General features: G+C 39.0%; 1 long non-coding RNA gene across 2 annotated transcripts; it reads left to right on the top strand.

Annotated features, from left to right (window-relative positions):
* The first annotated feature begins 10,406 nt into the window (after nucleotides 1–10,406).
* On the top strand, nucleotides 10,407–18,905 carry LOC118490326. 2 transcript variants are annotated; one of them, XR_004889240.1, is made up of 6 exons: nucleotides 10,407–10,712; nucleotides 17,756–17,831; nucleotides 17,934–18,070; nucleotides 18,238–18,273; nucleotides 18,419–18,517; nucleotides 18,737–18,905. It is a non-coding gene; the product is annotated as an uncharacterized LOC118490326 (long non-coding RNA). The 2 variants fall into 2 exon arrangements; XR_004889239.1 differs by having other exon boundaries at nucleotides 10,410–10,712; nucleotides 17,779–17,831.
* The last annotated feature ends 3,296 nt before the right edge of the window (nucleotides 18,906–22,201 follow it).

The raw sequence follows: 22,201 nt of genomic DNA, 5'->3' as shown, positions 1-22,201 counted from the left end.
GTATTGTGCACATTACTAATTCTCCCAGTTAGGTTCATTGACCTACTAGAGAGAAACGTCACTATTAGAGTTCATTAACCTAATAGTGGTATGACCATCGTCACCATTGTGACTTGTCACCATTGTGACAGAACGCCAGATAAAAATAAGATATGAACCATTGTAATCGCTCTTATGCTGTAATTTATAACTATGGGTCATTTCCTAAAAACTGAATGAACTCACTCAGTATTTCCCGCTGACAAAACCTTTTTCAAACATGTTTCAGGTAATCTGTTGTGAGCAAAGAAAAGTGCCAGGAAGCACTACCAGCTTAGAAAAGTGGCTCAGTGTAAATAAATAAAGGAACATGTTTTAAAAATAAAGATTTCCATGGAAATCACATTATTGTAAATTACTGGGTTTTATCCCTAAATTATGTAATGAGCAGTTTTAAATACTAAAGATCCTGTTTTAAAAGACTTCCGCTGTCGCCTAAATTAAAATACCGCAGGATTTCTGTCCCGCGGCTCCTGAAACGGGTCAAACCGGGTCGGGGGCCGTGACACGCTACGCGAGTGACCACCCTATTTTCATAGAGTAGCCCTTCGTGCATGTAGGCTTGCTGTGTCGACGGTTTTGTTAATTTCGAATTTTACACAGAGTTATGAGGATAATCGTTACTAGGGTTTTGCCCCCCCTGAGTTTTAGGGCCCCTGATCCTGATTCTGATTGTTCTGGAAATTCTAGGGTTAGTGCAGAATTACTTGGGTGTCTCAATTAGGGTTTTCTTAATAGCTAATTACCATCCTAATTATTTAAATTTTAATGAGAGTTGTTACACGTGTACAATGGAAGAATCACGTGAGAGAACTTTCGCTCTCTAGACTTTCTCTCTCTAAGCTTGAATCTCCTAAAAGTGACTATGAGCAAAAAGTCTTAACACTAACACTATAACTCCCTATATATAGGCCAAGGCTTTTAATGAAACTTTTCATTAATTACAAGATTGCCACCTTGCCTTTTGACTAGATATAATACTTTAAAGACTCGTTATCTTCAGTTTCTCACTACGGCTCGGATTGACGAAGGCGATAGACATTAATGCACTAATAGCAACCAAAAGAAGAAAGTCTACCAAAAAGGTCAGCCAACCCAAAACCACACCTTCCAAAACCACCAAACATACTCCTCAAATCCCCAAAAGTTCCTCACATCAAACCGCCAAACCAACAGATGTTGAGACACCTGTTGTATCAACAGCTGTTGATACTTCAGTAGTTTCAACGAATGTTATTTCAACCACTACCCTTACCATTTTACCATCCACCACTCAATCCACTGTCACTCCACAAAATACATCTCCACTTCAATCACCACCTGCCAAAGTGCAGAAGACAACAGTTGATACATTAACAGTTGTAACGACAACAGTGGTTGAAACACCAGTTGTTTCAACAGCTGTTAGTCAGTCACCCAGCACCTCAAACACTGCTACCCAAGCCATAATCTTTGTTCCTAAAATTCAAACAAAATCACCTTCTCCCAAAAATGTGTATACAAGAAAAAGAAAGTTCCAGGTGCATGATGATGACATACCAGCACCAATTCCAATATCATCCATACCTTACAATGTGATTAAACCCCAACCATTCATTCCTCCAAAATTGGCCAACCCAATCAAAGATCCAACAACTCTGGAAGGTTTTGATCCTGCTGATGTTGTACCATTAGCAGCCACCTATCCACTAGAACTGCATGCAGTGAAGAATGAGAAGAAACAGTTCTACTTAGTGGATGACCCTTCAAAGAGAAAATTCCCATCTCTTGCAGGTTTTAGAAATCCTAAAAACATGGGTAAATATCTCAAATTCAAAGCAAAGCAAGCTGAATAGAGAGCCAAATATGAATGCAAAGGGTAGGGTGATAATGCAATCTCAAGTCATATGCAGTTCTTGCTTACCAAGGTTAAACAATTGGAAGACTATGCTAGAGATTTGAGTAAAGAAATCTCCAATCTACCACCAGAAGCTGACTTACAGAAGGATTTGAGAAAAGATATTCTGGCACTGATCATGAGTGGAAAGTTTTTCCCTGCCAAAGTTGAACAATTCAAAGATTGGCCACTTGTTGCTCTCAAGTCAGAACTCAATAGAATTGAAAGAATAAAAAGAGATCCAGGCATGAAAAGGTCAGCACCAAACTGGAGTAAATACAAAAAGACCATTGTTGATCTTACATTAGAGTATAAAAGGAAGAAACAAGAGTTGGTTGAAGCAAAGGTTGGTCCAGCCAAAGCCATAGCAAAATGGACAAGGCAATACACTGATGAGGCTTATGAGAGGCAGAGAAAAAGGAGAGAGACAGATCCTAGCCTTCCAAAGAAGCTTGAATACAAAGATAAGAAAGCTGATAAGCTAAAGCAACAGGCCCACACTTCTGAACCACTGTTCACATAATCTGACACCTCTATCATTGAGTTAAACCAAAGAAAGAGGCAAAAAATTGACTGATGCAGAAGAGAAAGAACAAGAAGCTGTGTATTTTAAAGAGGCTATCAAAAGAATAGCTCTAGAGGATCCTGACTCAACAAAGCTTCAAGATGTAGCCAAAAAGGTTCTAAGCAGGCCTCCTTCTCCAAACTCATCTAAAATAAAAACTCTCCCAAGAAACTCACTGGATTCAAAAATACTAAAGTGGATGTCTGATCAAACGACCCACGTATTGACTCTGCTCAAATCTAGTGGTGAAGTGAAGCATATATCAAGGGAAGAAATAGTTGGTCTAAATGTACATACTTACAAGATCTCCTTGAGCTTACACTGTGCAGGGATGAGGATGATGAGGACTCCATGAACTTTGAATTACAATTCAAAGGTCAAGTTAGGGAACTCCTGATAAGGCAATAAAGATCTTTAATAATGAAGTGTTTTGGCATCATCTATTCGAGGGGGAGATTGTTGGGATTGAACCCTACAAAGGAACAGATGATATATAGCCAAAATTGGTTTAAAGCAGTGGATCATCATAATCAGTGCTAATACAAAGACTTTCCCCTTGAACAGTGGATCTAACAACTGATAGTCTCTATTCATTGATCATCCCAACCGCTGATAGTGTAACAACTCTCACTAAAAATAATAATTAGAATGATAATTATCTATTAAGGAGACCCTAATTGAGACACCCAAGTGATTCTGCATAAACCCTAAAATTTTCAGAATAATCGGAATCAGGATCAGGGCCCCTAAAACTCAGGGGGGGGGGATAAACCCTAGTGATAATTATCAATAATTTTCGTTGTCTAAACTGAGAATTTTTGAGGTAGTTGACTCATCAAACCTATACCACCGACTAGGCTACCCTATAATTAGACCACACCCCTTACGGACCGTAAGGGTTACGGCTTACGGTCCGTAAGTGAGGCTATTTTCCGGGTATAAATAGAGGACCTTGGGACTTGCCTGAAGAAGTTGAAACGACGTACAAATTCACTGTGAACGTCGGATTAGAGCAGTAGTAGTACAATTAAACACACACGGGTCACGAAGTGCTGCCACAAAACAGGGTAATAACTCGATCGCTATTACGATTCATTTTTCCGACCGATCAATATATCCAATGGATGTTTAAGTGCCGCCCACATTAGGGTTATACTTTGTCGTTCGTTGTTAATTCGATGGATGTTTAAGTATCGCACTTTGTCGTTCGTTGTGAGAATTTGATCTCGTGAGTTATCGTAAATGTTGTATTGATCACTAACCCGGTTTTGTGTGCATTGTTATTTAAATTAGGTTAACAAGGCTAAACCATATTCTGTCCGTGTTAAATCTGCAATGTGAGTCATTCCCTTTTTATCAAATTATTTTCAAAAGCATGTTTCAAAAGTTATAATTACAGTGATTAGGTTTATGTAATCACCAAGTTATAGCCAGTATGTGGGGTTTTTTATACATTACTGCTGTTTTATCACTTTAGGTGGGCGAACCTAAAATTTGTGATATTCGTCACTATTGGGGCAGCCAATAGTGGTATGACCATAGTCACAGATCCGGTCGAGTGACAAATGTTGTGGGTAGTTGGTAGATATCAGAAACATTGTAATCTCTCTTAATACTGTAAATTATAATAAACGAGTCATTTTAAATAGGATGATTCACTTAGTATTTCCCGCTGATAAAACCTTTTTCAAACATATTTCAGGTGATCTATTGTAGTTCAGGAAAAGTGCTGGGGAGCATTTCAAGCTTAAGAAAGTGGCTCATTATAAAATAAAGAAATATGTTTTGTAAAAATAAAGATTTCTCAGTGAAATCATGTTATTGTAAATTACCGGGTTTATATCCCGAGTTGTGAAATAAAATAATCAGAAAAAGTTTTTAGCTTTAAAAAGATCCTGATGATAAACTTCCGCTGCTAAAATCAATTAAATAGATATCACGGGATTTCTGTCCCGCGGCTCCTGAAACGGGTCAAACCGGGTCGGGGCCGTGACAGAAATAAGGTGGTATCAGAGCCACTGAGTTAAGCTAATTAAGTACTTAGAAATACTTAATTTTTTCCTGATTACTATTATGTGATTATGTGTTTTATTAAACTGACTATTTGTTAGTTACAGTATGGGTAAGCAAAAGCTGCCAAATATCTATCTTAAATTAGATAGGTCAGTCAACGAAAAGGGAAGTTCATCACAAACCGAATCTTCAAAACTCCCTGCAATTCCTGAAGAAGGAATATTTGTGCGAAAAGCACAATATGAAAAACCACTTTCTCCTAGAAAAAGGAGTATGATTATTAAGAAAAGTAAAGAGCAAATCCGAGAAAAGAAGATTAAAAAGGAAACCCAGGAATTAATCAATAAATCACCTTGGGAAGATAAGCTTGATGAGAAATGGGCAAATTTTATATGCTAGCCACAGTAGTAGAAAATGCAAATCTTTAATATTTTAACTCAAATTTTAGCACCTTATCAGAAACCTTATGCAATAAATAAATAAACCTTAGTGTGTTTTCCAGTTATCTTTGTAATAAATTAGTACGCAATATGCAATAAATTTTAAAGATTATTTATGAATAAGATTTTAACTTAGTATTTGATGCATTGCATATATGCTACATCAGCATGAATGAGATATCTGAAGCCTTTCAGAACCTCAACCTTTACCCGGTGAATATAGAAGTTTCCAAAGAAATTACTGGATACTTTCCTGATGTGGAACAACCTGTAGAATTCAATGCTCCACCTTTGACAAAGCCAAAACGAACGAAAAGAAAGAATTACGTATGGGGGAGTCGTATACGTAGGAAAAAGCCAGCTACGAAACTTCCTAAAATAAACAATCCTTTAGAAAAAGGAAAAGAAACTGTATCCAAGGAAAGTTGTAAACAGCAGGAGATGGAAACTGAAGTCAAGGAAGATTCTAGGCAAATGGGAATGCAGTTTGAGGAATATTCTAAGGAAATAGAAATGGAAGTTGGACAAGGTTCTAGACCAACTCAGATGGAAATTGGAGAGAGCTCCAACCAAAACCAGGGAATAACTTTTCAGGAAGAAATAGATTTTCTATTGGCAAGCTGTGAGACTATTCAGCCTGTCAATACTAATGTTTTTACCTATCCTATTGAAAATCAACTCCCTATGAATTTTGAACCAGCAATCCCAGAACCAATAATTCACTCATAACCTGTAGGAATGGACGAATGGTGGACGAATGATTGGCAATTTCAAAATATTGTCAACGATCCTTATTCCTTTCTTCCACAATTCGATCCAGAACCCCTACCTAATCCACCAATGAGTAACGAAAATATGGCTGAACTTCGCCATTTTGGTGAAGAATTGATGGATGCAGGAAATAGAATCAGGAAGATAGGGGGACAAATTGCCTGGAAGTATGATGAAAGGGAACTTCGTTTTTAGGACGACAAGTGACGAGAGATAGTAGGATGGTAAAACTATGGTTGTGTAGTAAAAGTAATAGTGAAATCAGTCTGTAAATAACTACGAATAAAACTTTGTAAGATATTGGTGTGTAGTGATGATATAAAATGGAATCGAGAAATCGATAGTTTTGACTATACGTGTATTGTAAATTATCTGATTGTTTTTGTATAATTGCTATTTATCAGATACTAATAAAAATTATATATATATTATCAGATGGCAAACATTGGTAATGAACCGGTAAATGAGGTTAATCAGTCGGAGCAACATCCAGGGGATCAATATATGACTAGGCAAGATATTGAAAATATTGTTGCTCAAGGGATAGCCAATGTTATTCCAATAATCGTTGCTGCTGTGAAAAATCCCATCGAACCGCAACATATCGTTCCTAGTAAACGTATTTCTGAAGATAACTTCAGTAATAGTGTAAACGTGGGCAATAATCATGTTAATAATGATAATGAATCCCAGCACACGCCGCTCCCTAAGAAACAGAAAGCTGCAACACCTGGTTGCACTTTTAAAAAATTCCTTGCTTGTAAACCCACTGAATTTGCAGGCAATGAAGGGGCAACTGCATCACTGCGTTTGTTAGAGAAAACTGAAGCAGTATTTGCAATAAGTAAGTGTGCCAAAGATGATCAGGTCATGTACGCATCAAATCTTTTTAAGGAAGGAGCACTCGAATGGTGGAACACTGTGTTACAAGCTAAAGGAAGAAATAGGGCTTATGATATGACTTGGGAAGAATTTAAGAATCTTGTAGAAAGAAAATTCTGTCCTGAGTATGAAAATGAACAAATGGCAAATAAGTTCCTAAATCATCGGATGATAGGTGTAGATTGTCGCGGTTATACTTCGACATTCTTTGAATATGCTATAGTGGTACCAACACTGGCTTCGCCAGAACCGGTACTCATTTCTCGCTATATTTGGGGATTAATTAGCGAAATTCGCAATATCGTTAAAGCTACGAGACCTCGCACTATTGACGATGCAGTAGAATTAGCTAACACCCTAACTTATGAACTGGTACGCACAAGAGATGAAGACAGGAAAAAGGAACTAGCTCAGAAAATTACCCAAGGATTTCGGGTGGGTAATAGTAGTAATTTCAAGAGAAGAGTAGCATGGCAATCTTCAACTCTGTCATTCTGCAAAACTTGCAAAAAGAAACATTTCGGAAAATGTAATATAACTTGCAATTTTTGCAAAACTATAGGACATCGTGAAGAAAACTGCAGAAAGAAATCCATAATTTGTTACAATTGTGGAGAAGCCGGACATTTCAAAACAGAATGTCCTAAATTAGTCAAACCAGTAGACAACAAACCCAAGGCGACCGAAGGAGTTACTAAGAAGAATGTCAGGGCATTCTAGCTAACCACTCAAGAAGAAGAGCTCATTCCAGATGTGATAGCTGGTACATTCCTAGTTCACAACGTATACGCAAAAGTATTATTTGACTCGGGTGCAAATCAAAGTTTTATAAATACTTTATTCTGCCAAGCTCTTAAGTTACCATTAACGTACATTAGGCAGATTTTTACAGTCGAAACCACAGATGGGAATTTAGTAAAAATCAATCAGGTTTTTCAAAAAGTAGAAATAGAACTTTCAGGTCATAAATTTGCTGCAAACCTATTACCTATGAAATTAGCTGAATTTGATGTTGTGTTAGGAATGGATTGGTTAATAGCCAACCATGCTCAAATCATTTGTGATAAAAACTCTATAGAAATTCAATCACCTACTGGAGAAGTAATCATGATTACAGGAGATAAACCTCGTAAACCCATGAAGTTCATATCAGTAATGAAAGTTGCTAATTATTAACGAAAACAAGGAATAGTATATATGATTTCAGTAATCATTAGTACTAAGGGTAAAGAACTTAAGGAAATTCCTGTAGTCTCAGAATACCCAGATATATTCCCAGAAGATTTACCTGGATTACCACCAGATAGGGAAGTAGAATTTAGGATTCATCTAATTCCAGGAACTACACCGATAGCCAAGGCACCTTATCGGTTAGCTCCTACCGAAATATTAGAACTAAAGAAGCAATTAGATGAATTATTAAGTAAAGGATTCATACAACCTAGCTCATCCCCTTGGGGAGCTCCAGTGTTGTTTGTGAAAAAGAAAGATGGATCAATGAGAATGTGTATCAATTATAGAGAGCTAAATAAGGTTACAATTAAGAATCGATACCCATTACCTAGGATTGATGATCTTTTCGATCAATTGCAAGGCACTAGGTACTTTTCTAAGATAGACCTGCGCTCCGGATATCATCAATTAAAAGTTCAAGAAGAAGACATACCTAAAACTGCTTTTAGAACTAGGTATGGACATTATGAGTTTACAGTCATGCCCTTCGGGTTAACTAATGCACCTGCAGCATTCATGGACATGATGAACAGGATCTGTAAACCATATTTGGATAAATTTGTAATTGTTTTCATAGACGATATACTTATTTATTCAAAAAATCAGGACGAACATTGTCAGCACTTGCATGCACTCTTAACTTTGTTAAGAAAAGAAAAGTTGTACGCCAAATTCTCGAAGTGTGAATTTTGGTTACAAGAAGTGCAATTCTTAGGACACGTGGTGAATCATGAAGGTATTCACGTAGATCCTGCTAAGATAGAAGCAATTACCAATTGGAAGGTTCCGCAAACCGCAATGGAAATTAGAAGTTTTATAGGTTTAGCTGGGTATTACAAACGGTTTATTAAGGATTTTTCCAAGATAGTTGTACCATTAACTAAGCTAACCTGTAAAGCCATTAAGTTTGAATGGGGACCTAAACAAGAAGAAGCCTTTAGAATCTTGAAGCATAAATTAACAAATGCTCCAATCTTAGCCTTACTAGAAGGAACTGAAGATTTTGAAGTATGTTGTGATGCTTCAAAACTAGGATATGGATGTGTGCTTATGCAACACAAAAAGGTGATTGCATATGCTTCAAGACAATTGAAAAAGCACGAAAACTAGGATATGGATGTGTGCTTATGCAACACAAAAAGGTGATTGCATATGCTTCATGACAATTGAAAAAGCACGAAGAAAATTATACGACTCATGACTTAGAATTAGGAGCTATAATTTTTGCCCTTAAGATATGGAGACATTATCTGTATGGAAGTAAGTTTACTATTTATACAGATCATAAAAGTTTAAGGTATATATTTGGGCAAAAAGAGTTAAATATGAGACAAAGAAGATGGATAGAAATCCTAAGTGATTACGACTGTGATATTCAATATCACGAAGGAAAGGCAAACACAGTCGTAGATGCCTTAAGTCGTAAGTATCATGAGAAGCAAAAGCGAGTCCGTGCTCTTAGAATAAATCTACAAGTAGATTTAATGGAACAATTGAAGGAAATTCAGGAAACAGCAATCAAAGATGATGGTGAAGGAATGAAAGGTTACATAAAAGAATTGGAACAAGGAAATGATGGAATTTGGAAATTCCACAAAAGCAGAATTTGGGTACCTAAGCAGGGAAATTTAAGATCTAAGATTTTAGAGTAGGCTCATAAATCTAGGTATACTATACACCCAGAAAACAATAAGATGTACCAAGATTTAAGAAAGAATTTCTGGTGGATTGGAATGAAGAAGGATATAGCTAGATATGTTTCTAAATGTCTTACTTGTTCACAAGTTAAAGCAGAACATCAGAAACCTTCAGGTCTACTACAAAAATTAGAGATGCCAGTATGGAAGTGGGAACTTATAACAATGGATTTTGTTACTAAGTTACCCAAAACCAGAAAAGGTAATGATGCTATTTGGGTAATTGTGGATCGATTAACCAAATCTGCTCACTTTCTACCTATGAAAGAAACCTTTAGCATGGAAAGATTGGCAAAGTTGTATGTAGATAAGGTCGTATCTTTACATGGACACTACAAAAAAAAGCCACTTAGTGGCACACATTTTTAATGGCATATAGTTTTTGTGCCACTAATTTTTGTTTTTAATGACACTTTAGGTATTTAACACATACATTCAGTGGCATTTAACTTTCATGTCACTAATCAAGGCTTTTAGTGGCATTTTGCATATGCCACCAAAATTTTCTATATGTTTTAATGGCACTTTACCTATGCCACAAAAAATTTTGAACAACTTTTAAAAATTTTCACCATTTCTCTCTTTGAAGCCTAAAAAGTTATTCTCTTTCACTAAAAATTAATTTCCCTCCCTAAATCATTTCATATTCCCGCTCATTCCCCTAACCCTTCATCAATTTCCCTCTCACTCTCACTAAAAAATCAATTTCCCCCACTCTAATTTTTATCTCTCCAAAATCTCGTCCATTACGTTCACTCTGTTTGAATACAACTATAAGAAAAATGAGCAATAGGGGCGACCCCTTTAGCAGCGATCCCTTCCTTTAGTGGCGACAAGCACATGGATCCGCTTTTACCCCTCCTTAATTAAACCTGACTGTTGATTAGGGTTCTGATCCAATGAATGGGAAAATATAATTGTAGGCGGGCTTTTTCCCTCCCATCTATTTTCACCAATTCTCTGATAAACCCCAAATATTGCCTCTAGTATTGCAGCATCTCCCCCAAAAATCACCAACCATACGAGACCCATCTCCAAAATCACCACCACATACACCAACCAGCACCAGACGCACCCCCACCTTCAACCCTTCCCGCACCAGACGCACCCCCACCTTCAACCGCCATCTTCATCCGCGGCTCCGAAACCACCACCACTGGTCTTCATCACCAACGGCCCACCAACATCCAAAATCGGTATCTACATTCCTAATTTCTTTGAAATTTCAGTAGATTTATCTTATTTTTTTAGTTTAACACACATACATTCTAGTCGATTCGGTTGGTCTTTTGACCATTTGAGGTTTTGATTCCATGTTGTTTGACCTTTTTTAGTCAAAGACAACTTCTGTTAGGGTTTTGGGTCCGGGTCCAGGTGTGGGTTGGGCTTGATTGTTCAGGTTGTTGAAGGTTGCGGGTCCGGGTTTGGGTTGGTTATTCAGCTGGTAGCGGGTGGGTTTTCAGATTATTGCGGGTCTGGGTACAGGTTGGGCTTGAGTTTTCAAATGTAGTTGTGGGTTGCCGGTCTGGGCGTGGGTTGGGCTTGGGTATTCAGATAGTTGCGGTTGGTTTTCAAATTGTTATGGGTCGGTTTTCAGATTGTTGCAGGTCTGGGTGCGGGCAGTGGCGAAGCTTGAAAATTTCCAACGGGGGTTGGAAGTCACCGAACCTAAAAATTCTATATAAGTTAATTTTTTTTAAAACCGGTGGGTCAAAAACATATATATCTAAAAAATTCTACACGAAACGTACATACATAACACTCCTGAGCCAAAAGTTCGGGGAGGTCGGGCCCCCCTCCCGGCCCCTTGAAAGCTACGCCCTTGGGTGCGGGTTGGGTTGCGGTGTAATTGTAAGTTGTTTGGACTAATTGTATGTTTGTTTAGCTGGTTCGGACTTGTTAGTTTGGATGGTTCAGACATGTCGTTACTACTTTAGAAAAATTTCATGTTTTGACGAAAAAGCAAACTTGCATATAGTGCATCAGATTATATATAAAACACATAAGAATACTGCAGATGTCCAGGTCAAAACTCTATTGTATCAATAGTTCAGAGCTAGTTGAGAAGTCAACTGAATACACTTAAAATCTCTTTTTTATTCTTGCCATAACTATTTCAAATTATATTTAAAATGGACTTTCAAATAGTATATTGCTATAAGTGACGTGTATAAAGACTGCAACACTTTTTAATGAATGAAAATAACTACTAACAAAATAGAGAGGCTTTTCCAAATCTTAAACATTTAAACTAAGTTCCATGTTTAACTATCAAAACTAAAACTCGCTGCTTTTCCAAATTGTTGGTCTTCACGAGCATGTAGTGGTGGCAAAGTGGGCAAGTTGGATGAGTTTGGGTAAGAAGTTAAGATAGGTTTGGGTTAGGATGGGTATAGGTCAGGATGGGTATTTAAAAAAAAGGGTCGGATGGGTAGTGGGTTAAGATGAGTTTGTGTTATCTCCTAAAACCGGACTGCATGAAGATGGTTTCCAGTTTGAAATCGATTATGATGATTTGGAATCTTCCATAAACCCGACGCTTCCATTCTAATTCGGATTTGGGAGAAACCCGCTTTCTAAACTTGAAGAAGAAGATGAAAACGAAGAAGACGTTGTGCGTCCCGCATCAGGAAACATTCCTTCTGTGTTGGACCTATCGACGTCGTTGAAAAAAAGCTTTAGCGTAGGCAACTCACCGGCTGGGCATAGGAGTGCGAGTGAGCAAGTACCCACGAGTGCTAGCTTTGTGAAAGCGGCAGATGTGACCAATGTGGAATGGAGTCAGTTTTTACAGAAGTTTCGAGGGCTTTTGCAGCACACGTTGACCCCACGAAAGTCGGGTGGTGTGGGACCGAGTATGTTGTGGAATTGTGATAAGAATTGTGAGGGATCAAAAAAATTAATTGTGTATTCAAGGAGGGGCAAAGTGCAAAGTGGCTAGTGGGCACATGTTAGTATAAATAGGAAGGGAATAATCATGTAGTGGGGCATGTAATCTGTTAGTATTGAGTGGCTCTTGCATCATGCAATGAGAGAGGGAGTATCCCTGGGATTGTTAGAGATCATTTTCATTACCGTTCTGTAATTCCTTTTTATCATTCAATCAACTTTCCCTTCCTTTACATCACAGTTCTTACATAGATTCCATATTTCATTCATTTCATACACAATTCATCTTTACATTTATCATACTCTGTTCTCTATTGCTTCAAACCCTATCATTGGTCCGACACTGCCCTGACCTGCCGTTTGTGCTTTCGATTTCTGCCCTTATGGAAACCCGTACAAATTCTCGATTAGATGCACACGACGCTCAGATTAAGCAATTACAGTCTGATTTTGCTGAATTTCGTATTTCTCTGCAATCAGTGGAGAAATCGTTTGACGTAGAAAAAGGGGAATCTGGGGAATTCCGGAAAGTGGTATTGGCTTGGATGGCGAAGCAGGATAAGCGACTGGCTGACGACCCGCTGGATTCTGGTAAGTCGGATCTGGGTTTTGAGTATTCCGGCGCCAGATCTCGTCCCGGACCGTCAATGCACACAGATCATTCTCTCACCCTGCCATGGGCGGTTAAAAAGGTAAAGCTCCCTGAGTTTTCTGGGTTTGATCCACAGGGGTGGATTCAAAAAGCAAATTTATACTTTGATTTAAATCACACTGTGGATGAGGATCGTTTACAATTAGCTCGTTTGAGTATGATTGGGGTAGCCCAACACTGGTTTACGATAATCACACAAGTCCATCCTACTATTTCATGGTCTGATTTCCAATTAGAGCTTCTCCAACGTTTTAGTGGTTTGGAAATTCATAATCCATATGAGCAATTAGCCACAATTAAACAGGCTGACTCCGTTCTTGATTATATCGATGATTTTGAGTACCTTCTTTCCCTGGTTCCTCGTTTGCCCGAATCACAGTCGATTGGATATTTTGTGGCGGGTCTGAAAGATGATGTCAAAAAATGGGTACGTCTTCATCGTCCCCAAACTCGTTTAGATGCTATGTACTTGGCGAAAGATGTGGAGTTGATGTTGCGTCCAGTTTCGGATCATGATGCTTTGGGCCGCTTCCGTTACCTTAACCCTAATGGGCCCCGTTCATTTGGGCCTCGAGATGGGTCTTCTTTGTGGGGCCGCTCTGAGTCTAAGGCTGTCTCTCACTCCAGACCATTTGACAAGCCTGCTTTTCCAAAATCTGACTCTACACGGTCAGTCGTAAACCCTAGATCCTCTTTTCCTGCTAGTGACTTGGGGCAGCTTTCACCTCGTGATAGGGGTGTTCGTTCTCTTTCTCGCACCGAGTATGAAGACCGGCGTAAGAAAGGGCTTTGCTTTCGTTGTGGTCAACAATATGGGCCTACTCACAAGTGCCCGGAAGGGAAGTTACGGGTATTGTTATTGGGTGAGGATGAGGATGATTTCCCTAGTGGGGACCAATGTGTTTTGCAACCGGATCAGTTGGTAACACAGGACATTGAATCCGATTGTTCATTAGGGACCTGTAATGCATTGGAATTTACGGGTACTTTGGCTGCCCAGGAGTCATCTTCTACTATGAAATTGGAGGGTCTTTTGCTGGGTTTCACAATCTCTATGCTAGTCGACAGTGGGGCTTCTCACAGCTTCATCTCTCGTCGCTTAGTTACTGCGTTGGGTTTGTCTTCCTCTATGTTCAGAGGCATTAAAATTAAATTGGGTGATGGACACTTTGTTTACGTGTCTGAACGGTGTGTAGCTCTTCCTGTTACCATTGGCCCTTGTTCTTTTACTGTGGATGCATTAGTGTTTGACACGGGTTCCCTGGATTTTATATTGGGATTGGATTGGTTGAAATCCTTGGGAGAGGTTACCCATGATTGGGAACACTCGTGGATGCGTTTCCAATATCACGGGAAGTCGGTACAATTACAGGGCCTTCGCACAGGTCACTCTTCTTTATCGGCTCTGCACTCGTGGTTGTCTATGGAAGGACTGATGGATTCTGTCCCCTCTACTGTTTCTGCTCCTGTGTCCTCCTTTTTGACCGACTCTCAACAATCAGTATTATCTTCTCTCCTACAAAATTTTGAGGCGATTTTTCAACCTCCATCATCTTTGCCTCCGGTTCGTTCTCATGACCACCACATTCAATTATCTTCTACCGATCCCGTTTGTGTAAGACCATACCGTTATCCTCATGTTCAAAAGTCAGAGATTGAACGGCAGGTTCGTGAATTACTTCAGATGGGTATGATTAGGCCCAGCACAAGTGCGTTTTCGAGTCCGGTCATTTTGGTTCGTAAGAAGGACAATTCGTGGCGTATGTGTGTTGATTACCGTGCTTTAAACAACGCCACGATTCCCAATAAGTACCCCATTCCGGTCGTTGATGAACTAATTGATGAATTACACGGTTCCAACTTCTTCTCTAAATTGGACCTCAAATCTGGTTACAATCAAATTCGGATGCATCCGGATAGCATTGACAAGACAGCTTTTCGTACTCATGATGGACATTACGAGTACTTAGTCATGCCCTTCGGCCTCATGAATGCACCGGCAACCTTCCAATCGGTGATGAACGACATTTTTCGGCCATTTCTCCGACATAAAGTGGTCATTTTTTTCGATGACATCCTTGTTCACAGCCCCACTTGGGATGCTCATATTGCTGATTTAACCGAGGTATTTCAAATTTTATTACTCCATAATTTTAAAGCTAATCCCGACAAATGCAGCTTCGGTCAACCGTCTATCGATTACTTGGGTCATGTCATTACTGGTCAAGGGGTATCAATGGATCCCTCGAAAGTGGCTGCTGTGGTGAATTGGCCTATTCCTACTACCTTGAAGGCTCTTCGGGGTTTTTTGGGATTGACGGGTTATTACCGGAAGTTTGTTAAAAATTATGGTAGTATTGCTCGGCCTTTGACTGATCTCACTAAGAAAGATGCGTTTCTTTGGACTCCGGTGGCCCAAACTGCTTTTGAACAATTGAAACAGGCTTTAGTTTCTGCACCGGTGCTCGCTTTGCCGGATTTTTCTATTCCCTTTGTGGTTGAATGTGATGCATCGGGATGCGGGATTGGGGCGGTTTTAATGCAACATAAAAAGCCCATTGCTTACTTTAGTAAAGCTTTAAGCGATCGAAATGTATCAAAGTCCGCATATGAACGGGAATTGATGGCATTAGTCTTGGCAGTGCAACATTGGCGTCCCTATTTGTTAGGTTCTAAATTTACCGTGTGCACGGATCAAAAGAGTCTAAAATTCTTACTGCAGCAGCGTGTCTCTTCGTACGATCAGCAAAATTGGGTCGTTAAACTTTTGGGGTATGACTTTGATATTCAATACAAGCCGGGAAGGGAGAATCGTGCCGCTGATGCTTTGTCCCGTCGTGCAGATTCCGGGTTATTATTCCAAGTTGTTTCTACCCCTATCTGGATGCAAGGGGTCCAACTTATTGAAGAGGCTCAAGCTGACAAGGAAATTCAAACTTTAGTAACTAATTATTTGGCCACCCCAGAAAAATACCCCGGATATTCTATCAAGAATAATGTTTTGTTTTACCAAAATCGTGTGGTTATTTCTCGACACTCAAAATATATTTCTGCTCTTCTTCACGAGTTTCATGTCACCGCTACGGGCGGACACTCGGGGTTTTATCGAACATATCGTAGGTTGGCGGCTAATGTGTATTGAGTTGGTATGACTTCTACTATTAAAAAGTTTATCCGGGAGTGTGATATTTGCCAACGATGTAAGGCTAGCTCGGTCCTTCCTGGTGGGCTTTTACAGCCACTAGCCATTCCCGAGTCTGTCTGGGAAGACCTGTCTATGGACTTTATTGTGGGGTTACCACCGTCTAAGGGATTCACCGTGGTTCTTGTGGTGGTGGACAGATTATCTAAGTATGCTCACTTCATTCTATTGAAACATCCTTATACCGCCAAGTCCGTGGCTGAGGTATTCATAAGGGAGGTCATTCGTCATCATGGTATCCCAAAGTCCATTGTTAGTGATCGGGATCCATTGTTTCTAAGTAAATTTTGGCAAGAAATATTTCGTTCGATGGGTACAAAATTGCACATGAGTTCAGCCTATCACCCGGAGTCCGATGGCCAAACTGAAGTTATTAACCGTGGATTGGAATCTTATTTGCGTTGTTTCGCAGTGGATCAGCCAAAAACGTGGTCTCTTTGGCTGCCTTGGGCCGAATTCTGGTACAACTCGACTTTTCATGCATCCACGGGAGTGACTCCTTTTGAAACGGTGTACGGGAGACGACCCCCTTCGGTGTTCCAATTTGTTCCGGGAGAGATTCGGGTCGAATCCGTGGCGAGAGAACTCCAAGACCGTGATGAGGCCTTGAAACAACTCAAAACGCACTTATCGAATGCTCAAGGGGCAATGAAATTTCAAGCGGATAAGAAGCGCCGGGATGTGCAATTTTCGGTAGGGGAGTGGGTGTATGTTAAGCTTAAACCGTACCGTCAACTGTCTGTTGCTAGTCGGATTCATCAAAAGTTAGCAGCCAAGTTCTTTGGTCCGTTTCAAATTCTGGAAAAGGTAGGGGCTGTGGCCTATAAATTACTTTTACCGGCAACTTCGAAGATTCATCCGGTTTTCCATGTCTCTCTTTTAAAGAAAGCGGTTTCGGGGCCTAGTGAGACGATTCTACCTCCTGAGTTAGATATGGCTGATGCTCTGCACTTAGTCCCTCAATCTGTGTTGGCTACTCGTATTATCCGGGATGGTTCAGATTCTGCAGAACAGTGGTTGGTACATTGGCAGGGTCAAACAGTGGATGATTCCACTTGGGAAGATGCAGATTGGCTGAAGATGCAGTTTCCTGATTTTAGTCTTGGGGACAAGACTGTTCTTGAAGGGGAGGGCAATGATAAGAATTGTGAGGGATCAAAAAAATTAATTGTGTATTCAAGGAGGGGCAAAGTGCAAAGTGGCTAGTGGGCACATGTTAGTATAAATAGGAAGGGAATAATCATGTAGTGGGGCATGTAATCTGTTAGTATTGAGTGGCTCTTGCATCATGCAATGAGAGAGGGAGTATCCCTGGGATTGTTAGAGATCATTTTCATTACCGTTCTGTAATTCCTTTTTATCATTCAATCAACTTTCCCTTCCTTTACATCACAGTTCTTACATAGATTCCATATTTCATTCATTTCATACACAATTCATCTTTACATTTATCATACTCTGTTCTCTATTGCTTCAAACCCTATCAAATTGACCAGTGTTTTTACTGACATGGACAAAGTCGCTGCTCATCTATGGTCAAACTGGTCAACTATGGTCAAACTCGGCTAGAGGGTATGTCATGTTCATTTCATTACACATTAATGTTGATTCCATCTATGTTGGTGGTTTTTAGCTAAGGAATTGTTAGTTTGAAATGTTCACGTGCATTTGCAGTTGGTTTAATTGCTTTAGCAAATCATTCGGTCGCGAAGTGCTGGTTCATCTACTACTTTTGCTCATTTTGGATGGAACGACAGGTCTGAATATGCTGCCACAAGCTGGGGAGTTCAATGAGGTAAAACTAAAAGAATGTAAGTATTGAATATGTAACATAAAGCCTATTGATACTCGTGAAATGTTGACCACTATCTAGAAGACAATGTATGTTCTTTTATTTGTTTTTGCATTCACATCAACCATCACTTATTTTAAATAAATATACTGATGGTTCTTGTTGCTGGCTCATTTCTTCTTTCAGCAGCTCATTTCAGGAGTCAGCTACTGCCACAATATGGTATAAGTTAAATAAGTAGCTGTTTATTTACAAATTCTTGCTGCACATGTTTCTCTATTTACAAGTCAACTTTAATTAAATATATTGATTTGTTATTGTGATGCTTATACAAGTTAACAATAATATTTGCTTTTATTCAACACAGAAAGTATGTCACCATGCCTTGAAACTGGAAAACACACTTCTAGATGGTAGTTCAGCTCCGCATACCATGGCTCAAAATATTTTGATTTTGGGTACTAAGGTATATTTTTACGTGCTTTTATATATAAAAGTTTTATATATTCTATTGTTGCTGTTGTTAATATTGCTGCTGTTAAAAGAGTGCAGAATGGCTGGTTTATTTTATTGCTGTCAAATGATGTCTTTTATTGTTGTCAACCATAGTGAATTATTGTCTTGAATCCATAGATGACTTGCAACCCTACTGATCAGGCTATATATGTGTTTCTATTATTGGCAGGTACTTCACTAGTACACAACTCATTTGATGGTGCCATGGGTTGTTTTTTTTATGATGCGGTGCCATAAAAAATCGCTTATATGTAATTTCCACCAAATTTAAATTGTTGAGCATCATTTTGGCAAGACCTGCGCCTTTAATAATTAAAATAACTATTTAGTCTGTTACATATTTGACCCGTCTCTCTCTTAGCTTTTTTTAGTTAATCTATTTGACACTTTTAACTTGTACCACGTTTTTCTGACCTACAAATAGTTTCTATGCAACTAATAATTGGCTAGTTTTCTTTGTTCTTAGTTTTATTTAGCTTAGGGTATAAGGAGTGGTTAAACACTTTAAAGTGGCAAAACAAAAAACCGACCAATCAGAGCGCGCCATGTCAATTTGGCAAAAGTGTTTAAACTTTGCTGAAAAGTGTTGGCATTGGTTTAAACACTTGCTGAAGTGGTAAACTTTTATTATTATTTTTTTTTTGCAATAATTAATTTAATATAAATAAATTAAAAACAATAAAGTTTCATAAATTAAATTAAAAACATCAAAGTTACACTAAATTAAAAAACAATAAAATTACATTAGCATGAAACAATTTAAACTAGTCTTCGTCGGAATCGGCCAAAAGATGGGGTAAATCTTGACTTGCGAGATGATCTATGAGATCGTGTTTGAGTCTCCAATGGGTGTCTTCATTCAACAACTCGCCCAACACCGTATCGGCTAGAGCCGGCTCGACCGGAGGATCCCGAATGTGCACCGGTGCTATCGCATTTCCATCGTCTTTCAAAATCATGTTGTGTAAAATAATACACGTGTACACGACATTCCTAATTTTTTTAACCGATCTTGCTCGCATCGGTCGACTCAATACACCCCATTTCCCCTTCAAAACACCAAAAGCCCGTTCGACGTCTTTCCTTGCCGCCTCATGTTGCCTCTTGAATTTCTTTTCGTTTACTTCGTGAGGGTAAGGGATCGACTTCACAAACACGGACCACGAAGGGTAGATTCCACTTCGGGTCTTCGACAAAATAATCCGCCATGAGTGTCTCATGCCCCTCCTCACGTTGACGTTCAATATATCTCCTTCGGTTAGATGTGCCGGTATCTTGAAGTTCGGCTTCTTCGATGAGATTTTGAAAAAAAAGAATGCTACTATCGGATGAATCGTCGCTACTCATGGGTGGGAACCATAACGGGAGTTCATCCGCCATTTTGTAAGGTAAACCTTTAGAAGGAATTGGTTTGTATGAGTATAGCTCAATTGGAAAGTATATGGTTAAATGGTTTGTGATATATATATATAGTTTAATTTTAAAAAAAAAATTATTTTTTTTTTAAACGGTCATATGACCGTTGGAGTGGCCCCCCCTTTTTCCATTTCTTCTTCTCGAGTCGGCAAAGGGTCACCGAGTTCAATGTTTTGCCGCGACCAAACTTGGTCGGCGGCGGTGTTTGCCGCGCGGCAAACGGCTTTGCCGCCTGGATCTCGCACCCACACCGTATCCCCTTAATTTTTTGGAAACATTTGGAATCTTTGAAAGATGATTGATTGAACTTTTTAATTTAATTGATTATATTATTATGATTTCACAATTTACAATTTTATTTTTATTTTTTAATGTAAATAAATATTAATTGTTATAAAAAAATTAATATGATAAATAATTTAATGTGATTTTTGTGGCAAAAAATATGTGCCACTGAAAGCCGAAAAGTTTGTAATGGCAGAAAAAACAGTACCACTAAAAGTCTATATACTTTGTGCGCCAGATTGAAAAAGTGCCACTAAAAGGCTTTAGCGTCAGCGCTTCTAGTGGCACTTTTTTTGTGTGTCACCCATTCCTACAGGTGTTTTTAGTGGCACTTTTTTGTTGTTTTGTGGCAGTTTTTGTATGTCACTAAATGACATTTTTTTTGTAGTGGGAGTTCCACTCTCCATTGTATCAGATAGAGATAGTCGGTTCACTTCCCATTTTTGGAAAAGCTTCCAAGAAGCAATGGGAACTCGACTAAACCTTAGTACTACATATCATCCACAAACAGACGGGCAAAGTGAAAGGACGATCCAAACTCTAGAAGACATGCTCCGAGCATGTGTAATTGATTTTGGTGGTAATTGGGATAACCATTTACCCTTAATTGAATTCTCCTATAATAATAGTTATCACTCAAGCATCGAAGCTGCTCCATTTGAAACACTGTATGGACGCAAGTGCAGAACTCCAGTTTGTTGGGCGGAAACAGGAGAAAGTCAATTATCAGGTCCATAGATTGTACAAGAAACCACAGACAAGATAACTCGAATCAAGGAAAGACTGAAGACGGCTCGAGATCGCCAGAAGAGCTATGCAGACAATCGCCGCAAGCCACTAGAATTCCAGATAGGAGACAAAGTACTTTTGAAAGTCTCTCCTTGGAAATGAGTAGTACGATTCGGTAAGAAAGGAAAACTAAGTCCAAGATACGTAGGACCATTTCCAGTAATCCAACGTATAGGACCAGTTGCTTATCAGTTACAACTACCAGAAGAATTAGCTGGAGTACATGATGTATTTCATGTATCCAATCTCAAGAAATGTTTATCAGACGAATCCCTGGTAGTACCTCTTCAAGATATAGAGGTAAATGAAAAGCTGAAATTTGTAGAGAAACCACTACAAATAGAAGACAAGAAAATCAAGTTTCTCAAACACAAACGACTAGTGCTAGTCAAAGTCAAATGGGATTCAAAGAGAGGGCCAGAATACACTTGGGAGTTAGAATCAGAAATGAAGCGGAAATACCCTCATTTATTCTAGTAAATCTCGAGGACGAGATTTTTCTTAAGGTGGGGAGGATGTAACAACTCTCACTAAAAATAATAATTAGAATGATAATTATCAATTAAGGAGACCCTAATTAAGACACCCAAGTGATTCTGCATAAACCCTAAAATTTTCAGAACAATCGGAATCAGGATCAGGGCCCCTAAAACTCAGGGGGGGATAAACCCTAGTGATAATTATCAATAATTTTCGTTGTCTAAACTGAGAATTTTTGAGGTAGTTGACTCATCAAACCTATACCACCGACTAGGCTACCCTATAATTAGACCACACCCCTTACGGACCGTAAGGGTTACCGCTTACGGTCCGTAAGCGAGGCTATTTTCCGGGTATAAATAGAGGACCTTGGGACTTGCCTGAAGAAGTTGAAACGACGTACAAATTCACTGTGAACGTCAGATTAGAGCAGTAGTAGTACAATTAAACACACACATGTCACGAAGTGCTGCCACAAAACAGGGTAATAACTCGATCGCTATTACGATTCATTTTTCCGACCGATCAATATATCCAATGGATGTTTAAGTGCCGCCCACATTAGGGTTATACTTTGTCGTTCGTCGTTAATTCGATGGATGTTTAAGTATCGCACTTTGTCGTTCGTTGTGAGTATTTGATCTCGTGAGTTATCGTAAATGCT

The sequence above is a fragment of the Helianthus annuus genome, chromosome 3 (genome assembly GCF_002127325.2).
Source record: "Helianthus annuus cultivar XRQ/B chromosome 3, HanXRQr2.0-SUNRISE, whole genome shotgun sequence".
Taxonomy (NCBI): domain Eukaryota; kingdom Viridiplantae; phylum Streptophyta; class Magnoliopsida; order Asterales; family Asteraceae; genus Helianthus; species Helianthus annuus.
This window is presented reverse-complemented; position numbering and strand designations above follow the sequence as displayed.